Below are 16605 nucleotides of genomic sequence, written 5' to 3' on the forward strand. Positions count from 1 at the left end.
TATTTTTAAATTCGAAAAAATAAACATAGGCATAGCCTGTAATAAATGTTACCAATATAAAGTTCAGTTATGACACACGTGCTGGTAGATAACCAGATTCGTTCTTGCATATTACGATTATGATATAGGATGTAATGTAGAATTAAGTTATGGTATCAAGAATGACTGCATGCTAGTTTTCACAAGATATATACTAATTTTATATAATATATTTGATGTTAATTGCTAGGGTAGAGAAAAGAAGAAGAACGCCATTCCTCTCCATGATCACAATTGACAACAAAAAGATTGCCGACAGAAGTCGACTACACTGTAATTGTAGCTCTTTATTCTTGTATGTATATATTTTTGTTTATTAATTTATCTTATACAAAATATGTACTGGGTGCTTATTTTATCACGGAGCTATAACCTTAACTAAGCATAAGTTTAAATTAACTAAGATATAATGATACTGCCAAGAGAATATTCTTGAATACATTCGATCGGGTGACAGTCGGTTTGTCTAAGGCTGTTTAAATCTTATTTATTTTTTTTTTCTCGTTTTATGATTGTCACAATTGATTCGATGTTATATTTTACTTCATTTGGATATTTTCATTCAGGTAGACTAACTTTATGGACTAATTGAGAAGTATAACTGTAGTGACAAGGTTAACCAAGGTTTGTGTACGTGACCAAAGTAACGTTCTGAAAAAAAAATGTCCAATATTGAAAGGAATTCAGACATTTTGCTTTAAAGCAAAGCTAGCATGCAATAAAGAAAAACTGACAGATTCCTATGTATGGTGTTTTAGACTTTTTGGCTAATGTCCGGTCTTCTGACCATGCTTGTGAAACTGTTACTGATAAGCTGGTAGCAAAGTCTAGCACAATATAACCTATAAAACAAGACAAAGACTTACTGTATCTGCCACTGATATCATATAGGTAAGTATTAAATAGGTTAGTTTTATTATGGGTTATCCATACTGATAATTATGTAGGCTGTGCTAATTTTATCTTTTTTTATTAGGATTTAATGGCCATCCTGTTGGTTTTAGAATGTACGGTAAATATATGATACTGTTCTTAAATTTCTAGCCAAATACAGGAATCATATGTATTTCCTATTAGTTATATTCCCCACCCAAAACCCCGAGTTCCCACTGGGGGTCCCCCATTATTGGAGGATATAGATGTATATTTATTTCTGAAACTATTAATTTGCGACGGGAACGAGTGTCATTTTCGAAGAGAGCGTAATTTTTTCTATAAGAAACAGTAGTTTTTTTCCTAGGTTACATTACCATGGAATAATATACAATGAAACCTGTATTTCCTATTAGTTATATTGTGTATCCATTTCTGACTATGACTTATAACAACAATTACTGTACTTGCGATCAAAGTGGGGAACAGGTTTTAGGGTGAGGAAGCACCAAAAGCAAGTGATTTGCAGAAATAGTAATGGTCAGAAATGTATAATAAACAAGATAAGCAGTTGGAAAAATAGGAGCCTTTGTAGGGTGACGGCCAGATCCCGTAGAAAACTGGAATATTCTGAACTGTGGCCGTCATTCTAAAAACGATTTTGGTGGGAGAAGCTAACTTAAAAAACCCACCTAACCTATGCTAAAAGCCGTGTCCTAACCCAGGGGGGCTGTGCCCCCCCGGACCCCCCCTTACACAACATATTTAAGATCCGTAGACCATTTCCAAATGTTTTTATTCTATACAAGATAACAGTCGGAGCGATAATAAGCAAATTAGGACGATTGGCCGTAGCGCTACAAACTACCCGAAAAATATACTTTATGGTTCATGTGTGTGGTGTGAAATGAAAATATAATTACTTATGATTCATCGTTTCTCAAATGATTTTTGGTCAGCCGTGGCTTGCTTTGCTTACAGATAAATATCGTCTTATGGATTCTCTGTTCTAGCAAGCGGTACATGGATGTGCTGTGCACGCCATCGGCTTGAGTCAATATTGAAATATCTTAATTACCTATAATTTATATCACATCTCACCAGGGGTATTTGGTTTGCTTCATTCACAAATAAATATGATCTCATTGCTTCTCATTTCAGGCAAGTGGTACATATATGTGCTGTGCACACTACCCATGTGAGCCACTATTTCATTAATATTTTTTACTTTTAGATGAGTAACAATAGCTACATATTGAATGAAGAGAGTCTTCAATATAATTTAGTATCAAAATACTTTAGTTAAAATAACACTAAATCTTGAGATAGATTGAACTTCTCCTAGGGAGATGTCTTCTGATGATAGTCACAATGAAACAGAAAATGAGGGGCAAAGAAAGAGCTGTTGTAAAACAACATCCAGGAGCTTATGCATAAATGCTTGGAAGCTCTTAATTAGTTAAAAAAGCCAGAGAAGGATTATATTATATAAATAACAGAACAGATACTTAAAGCGAATGCAAGCAACTTATGCGCCGCAACCTACCATCAGTCTCCCATAAATAAACAACAGACTTGAAAAATGATATGGTATTCACATTTTAGTCAATCAATATGGAAGTTATCATTTTCCAGCCTCTATTTAGTCATACAGATAAAAATAACAAAATAGCCAGGTCTCATCCATTTTATAGCAAGTTCCAGTTTTGCTAGAAATGACGTTATCATACGTTAACCAAATGGACTTCTCCATTTCTATGCTAATGGTAATACTTTACTTTAATAATAGTGGTTATGTTACTAGGGCATTCTCTAGTATATTTACTGATGATTTGTAGAATACTGGACATTCTCTAGGATATAGACTAATAGCATGCAGTATAGGCTACTGTACTAGGGTATTCTTTAGGATGTCAAGGAAAATTATGATGAAGACTGTGTTAGACAGCATCCAAACACTACAGAGGCTAAGTCCCAATGTATTTAAAAGTCTTAGATTTTATGAATATTAAATATTAAAGGATTCAGTTGGATGAATGCTATTGATGATATAAACTATCATCCTTTAATTAGGGATTTTCTTTTTTGCTTGAGTTGGATGGCTGTTAATAATGTAACAAGGAGTTAAATAACAGGTGGTGAGAGTGGGCAAGAAGCCCTGTTTCCCCACCTGTCGGAAAAGCCTGAATGGTTACAGAGATTTGTTCTGTAACTGGAATACAAACCACTCTATTTATTAGGGGTTATACTTTTGGCGGAGCTTAAATGACAAGCCATTAAAATTTAGCAAGGGTTAACTATCCACACCGCTAGTTAGCGGGGGTAGGGGGGTAGCTCGCTACCACTCCCGTTCACTCACCTGTAATTTAGTCACTTTACTATTTGGCTTGGATTGAGAGCGGTTGTTTCCTCTCTCCCTCTTTGCCTATTCTGGACTGCCATTAATTTTTGTCTTTTAACTTACTTTTTCTGATACTTGTACAGTATATATATGAAAACATTCTTAATGTTTATGTATATATATATGTGTATATATGTGTATAGAAATGTGATAAGTTTTCTTTTCAGTGTTTGTGCTGTGTGTGTGATACATATAGGACAACGACACTTGTGTAAATTAGCAAGGCCAGCACAGTTCCACTTCGTGGGGAACGACCTCTCCCTCTCTGGTCCATCGGTCTTCCCATCGTCATATAACCGTTAACTCTGCCGTCACAGGAGAATCTTCAGCGCCTGGACCCTCTTCATTCAACTATTGTCTTCGCCTTTTCCATTTTTCTACGGGAAACATGGATTTCTGAGCGAAGGGAATGTGGCCTCTCAAAGATTAACTACGGTCTTTCTCGTCTCGAGGTCGTTGACCTTTACAGCATCAGTGTACTATTGGGGAAGCTCCTTTCCCGTGCGCGGGTTAGGTTGCTCTTCCGATTGTTTGTCTCAATTATTTTTAGTGAAATTATAATTGTATTTTAACTTTTCAGCTTTTCTCCGTGGGGAACACTTCCCTTCGGAGGATCAGTGGTTATCACTATTAGTGAATATTCTTAGCTGATTTAAATAATTGTAATTCTGTTTTGATTACAGTTACTCCACTCCCCCCTTCTCCCGTGGATGTCGACTGGGGAAGGAAGGGCGCAATACTTAATTTTAAATATTAAACTTAGCCGGTGAATATATAAATAGCTGACGTCTCCGACGGCCCGACAGATTCCAAAAACTCGCGAGCGATCGCCATGAAGTTTGCGGGTGTGCCCACCAGCGCCGACTATCGGCCAGATACCGCATATACTTCTCAACCACTCCAGTTCTTCTCTGTCGGTGTCACCGACAACATTGGTTCCGCTCGCTTTAGACCTCGAGTTTTCTACCGAATTGGTGAAGTACTTTGTTTTGGTTGTTTTATTGGCTTTCGCTGTGTTGGTGTGTTTCTTCAATAAAACTCTTGAAACCCTTTTTTTGCTTGTGTTTCTTGTTGATGAACTTGGCTTTAATTTGGATTTTCTCTGGTTGTTCATAATGGCTGACCCTTCTCCTGTATATCGCAAGTGTGCGAGAAATTGTAACAAACGTCTTCCCAAGGCCTCTATCGACCCTCATACTGTTTGTTCTAATTGCCGGGGTAAATCCTGCCAATTAGGAGATCGGTGTGAGGAGTGCGTGGTCTTGTCGGAATTCGAGTGGCTAGATTATGAAAAGTATACTCGTAAGCTCGAAAGAGATAGGGTGAGGAGAAGCTCATCTAGATCTTTGGAATTTTCCTCCTCCCATGCCCCTGAACCTAATCCTTCCCCTGTAGTGGTAGTTCCTGAACCCCCTGTTAGCACTCATGAACCTTCAATGCGCGATATGTTTTTAGCTATTCAAGTATTAGGTGAAAAGGTTGAATCCTTAGCCTCGGACAGGAACCAACTTATGTCCGATGTTAAGTTGTTGAAGTGTCAAAGTGGTAAAGTGGAAAGTGCGCAAAATGTGTTTAGTGTTGCGACCGAGGGTTCGTCTGTTCGTGCTTGTCGCTCCCCTAGTCCGAGAACTCTTTCAGGCTCCCCTGCACCAGGGAGAAGTAATGTCGTAGGACTTAAGGGGGCGAGAGGTGTAAACCGACGTACAGACGTTCCCTCTTTGGTATCAGACGTTTCTCATCAAGAACGTCCTTACCATAAGACGGGTGAGACTAAGTTCTCCTCGTCCTCCGACGACTTGTCGCATAAGAAACCTTAGCGCAAGGTTTCCAGGCCCTTAAAGCGCAAGTCAGTCCCTTCAGGACAGGTCCAGCATCCTGGCTGTAGCCATTGGGGCAGCTCTGACCACTTGCAGTCATCGGATGACTGTTCGCCTGTTAAGCGAAAACGTAACACGGAGTCCGAGGGTCTCGGTAGGGGCAATGTTTTGCCTGCGCAGACGTTACCGACGTCACGGCCCGTTCCGACTCCCGTTGACCCGAAGTGGGTTGTCCTGCGGGACATGCAGTCTAAACTTTCCTCCCTTATGGAAGATTACGAGCATGAACAGGTTCGCGATGATCCTTTGCTTGCGGTTCGCCAGTGCGATAAGCGTGACTCTGGCCTTCAGTCGCCTAAACGAGTGTTTTCTTGTCCGTATGATGTTAGCGCTAATGTTTCTAGTGCTTTGAAACGCGATGCTGATCGTGTTCCTCGTCATTCACGTCAGTCACGTGACGTGGAACCCCCTTTGCCGCAGTCTCGAACTGACGTTCAGCAGCTGTCACCGCAGCCCCGCTCTGACGTTCGCCGACCGACTCCGTTGCCTCGACGTGACATTGAGAGTCTGTCACCGCAGTCAGAAGTTGTTTTTCCTGCTCAGACCCTGCAGTCAATGCAGTCTCGACGTGATGTCGAACGGCAATCAACTCAGGCTGTTGTTGTTTGTCAGTCACAAGACTTTCAGTCTTTGCAGCCGCGGCGTGACGTCGTTTCCTCAGCTGTTGCTGCTGCTCCGTCGCATGTTGACATAGCCTGTCAAGCGTTGCCTCCTCGACATGTCTCTCCGTATCACGAGACTCGGCAGTTGTCGGACGAAGTTCCGTCGGATGAGGAAGTCGTTGATCCCCTTCTAACTGATATGCCTTTGGGGACTTTTTCGGATGGAGAGGAGCCTAAAGTTGCTCAGCCCTCTCTTGATTTTAAAAAGATCATGCTTATTTTTAAGGAACTTTTTCCTGATCATTTTGTGTCTGCTGCGCCTCGTTCGCCCCCATCAGAGTTCACGCTGGGCCTAGCTGCTTCGACGCCGTCGTTCACAAAGCTAGTGCTCTCTTGCTCTTCTAAGAGAGCTTTGCGTTTACTAGGCGACTGGTTGATGACCAGGAGGAGTTTGGGGAAGTCAGCTTTTGCTTTTCCCCCTTTTAAACTGGCTTCTCGCGCGAGCGTCTGGTATGACACGGGAGAAGTTCTCGGCTTGGGAGTACCTGCCTCTGCCTAGGGAGACTTCTCAAGCCTCATAGACTCTCCTCCTCGTCTGGCCATGAGACGCTCGAAAGTTTGCTGGTCCTCTTCAGACCTAGATCATCTCCTCAAAGGAGCTTATCGGGCCTTTGAAGTTTTCAACTTCTTGGATTGGTCGCTGGGAGCCTTGAGTAGGAAGATCTCTTCGGCTGACCGTGATGTCTCTGTGCAGATTATGTCCTGCATGGACAAAGCTATCCGTGATGGCTCTAATGAACTCGCTGCTACTTTTACGGCAGGAGTTCTTAAGAAGAGGGAGACTCTTTGTTCGTTCCTGTCAGCAGGTGTAACTCCTTGTCAAAGGTCAGAGCTACTCTTTGCGCCGTTGTCTTCTGCCCTGTTCCCACAGCAGTTGATTAAGGATATCGCAGCGTCTCTAGTGCAGAAGGATACCCATGACTTGATGGCCACGTGTGCGCGTAAGGCTGCTCCTTCGTCCTCTTATGTCGTTAGACCTAAGTTCGATACTCCAGCGACGAGATTTATCCCGCCCTTTCGTGGCAGAGCTCCCAGTAAGGGAGGCTCTCGTGCCAATAGTAAGAGAGGTAAAAGGAGAGGATCTAAGTCCTCCCGTGGCAGAGTCTGACTGCCCACGTCCTCAGACAGCGGTAGGGGCCAGATTAACCAACTTCTGGCAGGTCTGGGAGAAGAGGGGTGCAGACCGGGAGTCTGTTTGGTTGCTAAAGGAGGGGTACAAAATACCTTTTGTACGGAGACCTCCTCTAGTAAAAGTCCCTATAGACCTCTCTCCCAGGTATCGAGAGGAGTCAAAGAGACAGGCATTACATCTGCAGGTGTCTCAGTTGCTAGAGAAGGGGGCGGGGCGGTGGTGAAAGTCTCGGACCTTCAATCACCGGGGTTTTACAACCATCTCTTCCTAGTTCCAAAGCATACAGGAGGTTGGAGGCCGGTGCTGGATGTCAGTGCTCTCAACGTGTTTGTTGTCAAAACAAAATTTACGATGGAGACCACCAAATCCGTTCTGGCAGCAGTCAGAGAGGGAGACTGGATGGTCTCTCTCGACTTGCAGGATGCGTGCTTCCACATTCCTATACACCCAGATTCTCATCCGTATCTGAGGTTTGTATATAGGAATGTGGTGTACCAATTCCGAGCACTGTGCTTCGGCCTCAGCCCTGCTCCTCTTGTTTTTACAAGGCTCATGAGAAATGTAGCAAAATTCCTACATTTGTCAGGGATTCGAGCCTCCCTGTACCTGGACGACTGGTTACTCAGAGCGTCGTCCTGTCATCGCTGTCTGCAGGACCTACAGTTGACGTTGGATCTTGCAAAGGAGTTGGGCCTATTGGTGAACATAGAGAAGTCTCAGCTGACTCCCTCCCAAACGATTCTCTATTTGGGGATGGAGATTCGCAGTCTAGCTTTTCGGGCTTTTCCGTCTGCCAACAGGATAGAGCAAGCCTTGTTCAAAGTCCGTCTCATGCTAGAGAAAGACCATTGCTCTGTGAGAAGCTGGATGAGCCTCCTAGGGACGCTTTCATCCCTGGAACAGTTTATCTCTCTAGGGAGACTTCACCTACGCCCTCTCCAGTTCCATTTAGACTCCCATTGGAACAAGGACAAAACTTTGGAGGCGGTCTCGATCCCGATCTCCGAGCCAGTCAAGACTTGCCTGAGCTGGTGGGACAGCAATATACATCTTCGAGAAGGTCTGTCCCTGGCAGTCAAGAACCCAAACCATGTGTTATTTTCAGACGCGTCGGATTTGGGTTGGGGGGCGACTCTGGACAGTCTGGAATGTTCGGGTCTTTGGACGACAGACCAGAGGAGCCTTCACATCAACTGCAAGGAGCTGTTGGCTGTTCATTTAGCACTGACGAGTTTCGAGAGTCTGCTTTGAAACAAGGTGGTAGAAGTGAATGCGGACAATACCACGGCCTTGGCTTACATCTCCAAGCAAGGAGGCACTCACTCCCACGCTCTGTTCGTCATCGCAAGGGACCTCCTCATCTGGTCAAAAGATCGAGGCATCTCACTGTTGACGAGGTTCGTCCAAGGAAAATTGAACGTCTTGGCGGCTGTCTCAGTCGGAGAGGTCAGGTGATCCCTACAGAGTGGACCCTCCACAAGGATGTGTGCAAGAGTCTTTGGATGACTTGGGGTCAGCCCACCATCGACCTCTTTGCGACCTCGCTGACCAAAAGGCTCCCGACTTATTGCTCTCCAGTCCCAGATCCAGAGGCGGCCCACATAGATGCCTTTCTGTTGGACTGGTCTCACCTGGACGCTTACGCATTTCCACTGTTCAAGATCCTCAACAAGATGTTGCAGAAGTTCGCCTCTCACGAAGGGACAAGGTTGACGTTGGTTGCTCCCCTCTGGCCCGCGAGAGAGTGGTTCACAGAAGTACTTCTATGGCTGGTAGACGTCCCAAGGAGTCGGCCTTTACGGATGGATCTCTTACGGCAGCCTCACGTAAAGAGACTTCATCAAAGCCTCCCCGCGCTTCGTCTGACTGCCTTCAGACTATCGAAAGACTCTCAAGAGCTCGAGGATTTTCGAAGGAGGCAGCCAGAGCGATCGCGAGGGCTAGGAGATCATCTACTATCAAGGTCTACCAGTCGAAGTGGGAGGTATTTAGAGATTGGTGCAAGTCCTCTATTTCCTCATCCAGTACCTCTGTAGCGCAGATTTCGGATTTTCTCCTGCATCTGAGAAATGTTCGCTCCCTCTCTGCTCCCACCATTAAAGGCTACAGAAGCATGTTGGCTTCTGTTTTCAGACATAGAGGCTTGGATCTTTCGAATAACAAAGATCTCCAAGACCTCCTTAAGTCTTTCGAGACCTCTAAGGAGCGTCGTATTTGAACTCCTGCTTGGAACTTAGACGTGGTCCTACAGTTCCTAATGTCAGACAGGGTTGAGCCGTTAAATTCAGCCTCCCTGAAGGATCTTACCCTCAAGACACTTTTTTTGGTGAGCTTGGCTTCGGCTAAAAGGGTCAGTGAGATCCATGCTTTTAGTAAGAACATCGGCTTCTCGACGAATAAAGCTATATGTTCTCTTCAACTTGGTTTTTTGGCCAAGAACGAACTTCTGTCTCGTCCTTGGCCTAAATCTTTTGAAATACCTAGTCTTTCAGAGATCGTAGTTAATGAAGTTGAAAGAGTGCTGTGCCCCGTTAGAGCTCTTAAGTTTTACTTGGCTAGAACTAAACCAATACGAGGTTGTTCTGAGGCTTTATGGTGCTCCGTTAAGAAGCCCTCATTGCCCATGTCTAAGAATGCGTTATCGTACTTTGTTAGACTTTTAATCCGGGAGGCACATTCTCATTTAAGTGAGAAAGATCGTAGTTTGCTTAAGGCCAAGACTCACGAAGTGAGAGCAATAGCGACTTCGGTGGCTTTTAAGCAAAACAGATCTCTTCGAAGTATTATGGACGCGACCTTTTGGAGGAGCAAGTCAGTGTTCGCTTCATTTTACTTAAAAGACGTCCAGACTCTTTATGAGGACTGCTACACACTGGGTCCATTCGTTGCAGCGAGTGCAGTAGTGGGTGAGGGTTCTACCACTACATTCCCTTAATCCCAATATCCTTTTAATCTTCTCTTGAAATGTTTTTTAATCTTGTCTTGGGTTGTACGGAAGACTAGGAAGTCTTTCGCAATCTTTTTGGTTTGGCGGGTGGTCAAATGTTGTTTCTTGAGAGCGCCCAGATTAAGGGTATTGATGATGTCCTGTTATAGGGGTGTTCGCCCTGGATATAACAGCTCCTGGGAGTCTTTCAGCATCCTGAGAGGATGGCTTGGCTTCGTGAGGAAAGCGGACTAATGAGGCAGAGTAATCATCAGAGTCAGCTTCCTTACCAGGTACCTATACTTAAGTTGGTTTTTTATGAAATATTTGTCAAAAAACTCTTGAGCATATACGCCTTTATTGTATTAATACTGGTCTCTACCCACCACCATGGGTGTGAATCAGCTATTTATATATTCACCGGCTAAGTTTAATATTTAAAAAGGATATTTTCATTATAAAATAAATTTTTGAATATACTTACCCGGTGAATATATAATATTAAAGGCCCTCCCTTCCTCCCCGATAAGAGACCCAGCGGACTGAGAAGAACTGGAGTGGTTGAGAAGTATATGCGGTATCTGGCCGATAGTCGGCGCTGGTGGGCACACCCGCAACCTGCATGGCTATCACTCGCGAGTTTTTGGAATCTGTCGGCCCGTCGGAGACGTCAGCTATTTATATATTCATCGGGTAAGTATATTCAAAAATTTATTTTATAATGAAAATATCATTTTTGTGTTGTTCCCTCGGGGTTCCTCTTTGGAGTTCCTCCCTAGGATGTTCCCTCTGGGGGTTCCTCTTAGGGAATTTCTGTTAAATAATTAATTTTATTTTTTCCCAGTTAACTATGCAGGTTTTCTTCGTTTGACTAAGAATGCCAATGAAGCAGAGCTGTTCTGTTCATGCCTAGGGAATCTGCTGTCACTGCCGTCCCTCAGAGGACGTCGTCATGGGCGTCATCCCTTCTCTTAGAAGTACTCCCATGACAACATGACCAGCACTTCAGATCATCTTAAAACCCTAAAGGAGGTTTGCCTCCAGGGGTTGGACAACTTCCCTTCCGAGGGAAAGTTTCCTCCCCAGGTGTAAGGTTGTTTCTCCCTTCAGAGGGAAAACTTCCCACATCTTAATAAATTCATCGTCTCCGACTGCTGTTGCTGCCTTCGCCCAGACTTCTCTCCCCCCTTGCTGAGTTTTTCTTTCTTCAGGGGCAGAGCACGGTCTTGGCAAATCTCTTCTAGGAAGTGCTTACCTCTCTTGTTCGCGAGAGAGGCCACTCATAGAGACTCCTCTTCGGAGGATCGCCACTGTTAAAGGTCAGCTTGCTGATCCACCGGCCCTCAATGGGCGTCTTCTAGTCTCTTCTACGAAGTGTTCACCTCTCTCGTTCGCGAGAGAGGCCACTCATAGAGACTCCTCTTCGAAGGATCGGTACTGTTAAAGGTCAGCTTGCTGATCCACCGGCCCACAATGGGCATCATCATGGGCGTCTTCTGGTCTCTTTTACGGTGTTCACCTCTCTTGTTCGCGAGAGAGGCCACTCGTAGAGACTCCTCTTCGGAGGATTGCTACTGTTAAAGGTCAGCTTGCTGATCCACCGGCCCTCCTGGGTGTCATCATGGGCGTCTTCAAGTCTCTTGTATGAAGTGTTTACCTCTCTCGTTCGCAAGAGGCGCCTATCATAGAGACTCCTCTTTGGAGGATCGCTACTGTTAAAGGTCAGTTTGCTGATCCACTGGCCCTCATGGGTGTCATCACGGGCACCTTCAATTCTCTTCTACGAAGTGTTCACCTCTCTCGTTCACGAGAGAGGCCACTCATAGAGACACCTCTTTGGAGGATCACTCTGCTCATCAGTTCCTGATCATCCTACCAGCGTAACCTTGCGCTGCAACGTAGTCCTTTAGAGTTCGGTCCTGGACTCTTAACGCGGACCTTTTTATGGTCCCCATCGGTGGATGCTCGCCCATCCAAAGGCCACATCCCAGTTCCTGATCGTCCTGCCAGCTGACCTACCGGTCTACCAACGCAACCTTACACCGCTGTTAGTCCTTGGATTTCGGTCCTGGACTCTTCCGCGGACCTTTACGGTCTCCATTATGGATGTTTGCCCTTCCAAAGGGCTCATCCCAGTTTCTGGTCGTCCTGCCAGCTGACCTTCCAACCTACTAGTGCTACCTTCGCGCACGCGCCCTCCGACAGTCTTCCGCGCACGCGGGCGCCGATGGTCTCCCGCGCGCACACACCGATGATTTTCCGCGTGCGCGCCAACAGTCTTCCACACGCGTGCCGACCTTCTTCCGCATGCGGGCGCTGATGGTCTCCTGCGCGCGCACCAATAGTACTCTCGCACGCGTCAATGCACCCGCCCTTGCGCAACCTGTCACACGTTTTGGTGCATTCTAGGGAAACTGCACAAAATTACACAGTGCCTTACTGCGTGCCAGCGCTTTTCCGCGCCCTCCTGCGCAGTTGCGGCCTCAGATCCAATGCGCCACCTCTTGCCAAAGAGCCAGTGCTCGCAGATCCAATGAGCTAGTGCTTGCCTGCGATTCAGCAGAAACTGAGCACCAGCAGCATCCTGTGTATCATCGCTCCAGTACTCTCCTGCAAACTCGCGCAATAGGCAGAAAAAAGGAATAAACCTTTTTGGACAGGTCACCATTGCCCCATTCCTCTCCCCGCAAACGCATAACATGGCCGCCGGGAAAAGAGGAAAGAGGCTTTACAGGAGGATTCAAGATCCCGAAGATTCCATCTTACAAGGGGAATCAAAACGGGGAATCCTTGGTCACTCTCTTCTGAAGTTTCTTTTTTCCTTGACAGACCACCGTTAGCAAACAGGAAAGAATCAACTGTCTGATCTCTAGATTACTGTTTGCTGATGGCTAGTTCACGGTTTGCTGATCGCTAGGTCGCCGATCACCAGATCGCCAATTGCTAGCTCAGCGCTGATTTTTTACCATAGTCAGCTTGCTGATCTCTAGCTCACCGTCGGCTCACAGACTGCTGATTCACCAATCATCGGCAATTTGCCAGCAGATCATGACTCGGACTTACTAGTCAATCTCTGCCCGTAGTTCCCTAGATCAGAAGGTATACAACATACTTCCGTAGTTCCCTAGATCAGAAGGTATACAACATACTTCTCGCTACTGGCCGTTCGCCATCGCACTAAAGTGATCGGCTAACATTCGACAACTCTCATCGACGGCTTGTCGACAGGGAACTATGTGCGAGCACTCTCCAACTAGACAGTAACCACGATACCCTACCGTTAACCATTGATTAACATTCGCCAGATTGATTCTATTCTAAGGAATAGCATCAATCCCATCAGGGCGCATGGTAAGGCTAAGCGTTGCCTTCCTTCTGTTAGTCAAAGGAATTCTCTCTCAGAGAAGAATTCTTACACTGGGTATCGCGCCTGATCCTTTACTACACGAGTCAAATCTTCCTTGCAAAAGGATCTGCAAGGAGCTGTTCCTTTGGGTCGATGTCCACACCATGTTGGAGTTCCAACAAGGGCTAAAACCTCAGGTCTTCATTTGCACACTGGACCTAAAGGACACTTACTCCCAGGTCCAAACCATTCATCTAGGAAGGTTGGAAGATTCAGTCTCGACAAACAAGAAACACCAGTTCAAGGCACTGTGCTTCGGTCTTTCTACTACACCATCCTGGTCTCACAGGATCGGCTTCTGTTTCCTCTGTCTCGGAACGACTGACTGATCTTAGCAGACTCAGTGGCAACCTTGCATTAACACCGTAAATTCTGAAGTCTTTTTACCAAGATCCAGTGATCAGGGTAAACCTGCGGAAGTCTTCCCTACTTCCCTCCCAGAAGACTGGTGTATCTGGGAATGATTCTAGACACCAATCTCCACAAAACCTTCTCGAAACGAGAACGACTCCCGTTCCAAGAGACTCGAGTTGGAAAAAGAAGAGAGGAGGGACCATAGTGTTGCACCACACGACCTCAGCCTTCTGGATAGAGCCCAAAAGTACCTTCACTTAAATCTCTTAAGAGATGAAGGCCAACTTTCCGGTCCTTCAGCAGCCTCATCGGTTCCTAACAGACCTCTCAGTGATGTGATGGACGACACACCACACACCACATAGAGACTCACATCGACAAGCAAGAAGGAACTTGCTTGTAGCCTCTTCCCATCTAATAGTATAAACACTAAGATGGGCCAAAGTCCATTCGGTACCACTATCAGCCCGCTTCATTCCAGACTTGAAGAATGTGCTCGCCGACAGTCTGTGCACAGCATCTCAGATGAGGTATACCAAATGGTCTTTGGACCACCTTGTAGCCGACAAAGTCCTAACTTTACGAGGTCCTCCAACTAGGGGTCTGTTCGCAACACTCCTGAATCTCAGGCTGCTGTTGCTCACCAGCCCTAGACCCCAAGGCTCTCTGGCAACAACGGTGGGTACAACAATGACGTTTTTTGTTTTGTCCCTGTTTTATCTGGAGAAGGGCACTCAAGAAGGCTAGAACATCGGTTAACCTCTCAAGGACTCTCCTATCTCCGCTATGGCTTTATGCAGAACGGTTTCCAAACCATTTGCAGCTCCTGATAGAGTCTCCAAGAGAACCCTCTCCACATCACAGACAACCCACTTCGACACCTACCACAAGCTACAGTGAACCCTCGTTTATCGCGGTAGATAGGTTCCAGACGCGGGCGCGATAGGTGAAAATCCGCGAAGTATTGACACCATATTTACCTATTTATTTAACATGTATATTCGGACTTTTAAAACCTTCCCTTGTACGTAGTACTGTTAACAAACTACCCTTTAATGTACAGAACACTTAATGCATGTACTACAGTACCTTAAACTAAAACAGGCACAAATATTAAAGGCGATTTTATATCATGCGTTTCCTAAACACCTAAAAAGCACGATAAAAAATGGCAACCAATGTTTTGTTTACGTTTATCTCTGATCATAATGAAGAAACAAACTCATTTAGTGTACTGTACACATATATGTATAGGTTAGTTTTTGCATCGATTATATTGATGTATACAGTATGTTGATTTTGTTATTACCAATGTTTTACTTAATTTTCCTTAGGACTTCCAAATGAAATGTTTTTCTTTATGACGCCGCCTGAAACGACGGCGTCATAAAGTACGCTCAGTAAACAACCACGCTCAGAACAAAGAAGGCATTTAACGCGCATGATGAAGGTGATAAATAATGATATTTACAGTAAAAGCATTTACAAAATATGTTATTACAAATATTATTTACCGTATCTATATAAAATCATACAGTACATACTGTACGTAGCAAAGCAGGAAAACAATTTACGAGAGAGAGAGAGAGAGAGAGAGAGAGAGAGAGAGAGAGAGAGAGAGAGAGAGAGAGAGATTGTTTTATGTACGTAAATGTAAATTTTAAACAAAAAAAATATGATAGGCTTTTAAAACCTTCCCTTTAACTTAATGCATACAGTACTAAACTATAAAACAGGCACAAATATTAAAATGTTTAAGTAAAAAATAAAGATTGTTACTGTACTCACCACGAAAGAAGTTCAAGAAAAACTTGAATGATGATGGCGATGAATATGCTGCACAGTAGAAATGATGATGATGAAGCTGATGATGTCTTCTACTGTGCAGCCAATAATAGTATTTTACGTCTCTTCAGACGGAGGTGTCTTTTCCTGGGACACCTCTTCAACTTCTTCCTGAGACACTTCTTCAATTTCTTCTGAGGGTATTGTGATCGGAAGTTACTGCCGCTGCTTCTTCTTTCACAAGAGCATCCTGTAGGGAGCCATGTGTTCATCGATCTTGGTGCAGAATTGTACAGAACGAACCATATCCTCGTCCCACTCTTGCGACATTTCTTTCACCTCATTCGCAAGCTTGCAGAGCTTGGCAAGCCGTTCTAATGTTAAGACCGTTTCTTCGACATTTTCTTGGATTTCTTCCTGTGTTTCACTGTCTTCACTGCCCGATTTCGTCAGGTCTTCGAGGTCTGCGGCCGCGTAACTTCTACTGTCTTTTAACATAGTATCGAGAAGCGTCACCTTCTCAGCAATCGTCATCATCTTTCGGTGCTGTTTAGGCTCACTACCAGCCTTAGTAGAAGCAGAAGGCTTGGGAGGCATTGTACAGTAGGGTTTAACAGAAAGTTCAACAAAAAGTTCAACTTAAAACAGTCACGCACAGCACAGATTAAAGTTCACAATTAACAACGTCAACACAGCGATACAGCGGGAGACAAAGTGACCGTGGAAAGAGATGCTGCGGGTTGGAGAAGCGGTCAAAACACCAATCAGAGGCTAGATTACAAAACTTGAGTTCTGATTCGTCATCTATCAGCGCTTGAACCAATCACAACCCGTCTTACAGTACTATGATGCGTTGGTTACCTACTCATAGAAGATGCCCCGCGCATACTGAACGTACGTAGATTAAGTACAATACCGTAATAATAATAAATAATGATAATAATACTGTACAGTAATAATAATAATAATAATGATAATAATAATAACAATAATAATTTTATTAACAACAACAACAATAATAATAATAATAACAATAATAATAATACAGCTTTACGTACGCTATTTTACGCCCCTCTCTCTCTCTCTCTCTCTCTCTCTCTCTCTCTCTCTCTCTCTCTCTCTCTCTCTCTCTCTCTCTCTCTCTCTCTCT

At 44.6% G+C, this 16605-nt stretch overlaps 1 protein-coding gene across 2 annotated transcripts in view; it reads left to right on the plus strand.

Moving 5' to 3' along the window:
* Nucleotides 1–259: 259 nt before the first annotated feature.
* LOC137650133 (protein ABHD18) overlaps nucleotides 260–16605 on the plus strand; it is a 131265-nt gene continuing 114919 nt past the window's right edge. For both annotated transcript variants that reach the window (XM_068383278.1, XM_068383279.1), the window contains exon 1: nucleotides 260–334. The gene's annotated coding sequence lies outside the window, so the exon portion shown is untranslated. The remainder of the gene's footprint in view (nucleotides 335–16605) is intronic.

The sequence above is a fragment of the Palaemon carinicauda genome, chromosome 11, assembly GCF_036898095.1.
Source record: "Palaemon carinicauda isolate YSFRI2023 chromosome 11, ASM3689809v2, whole genome shotgun sequence".
NCBI lineage: Eukaryota > Metazoa > Arthropoda > Malacostraca > Decapoda > Palaemonidae > Palaemon > Palaemon carinicauda.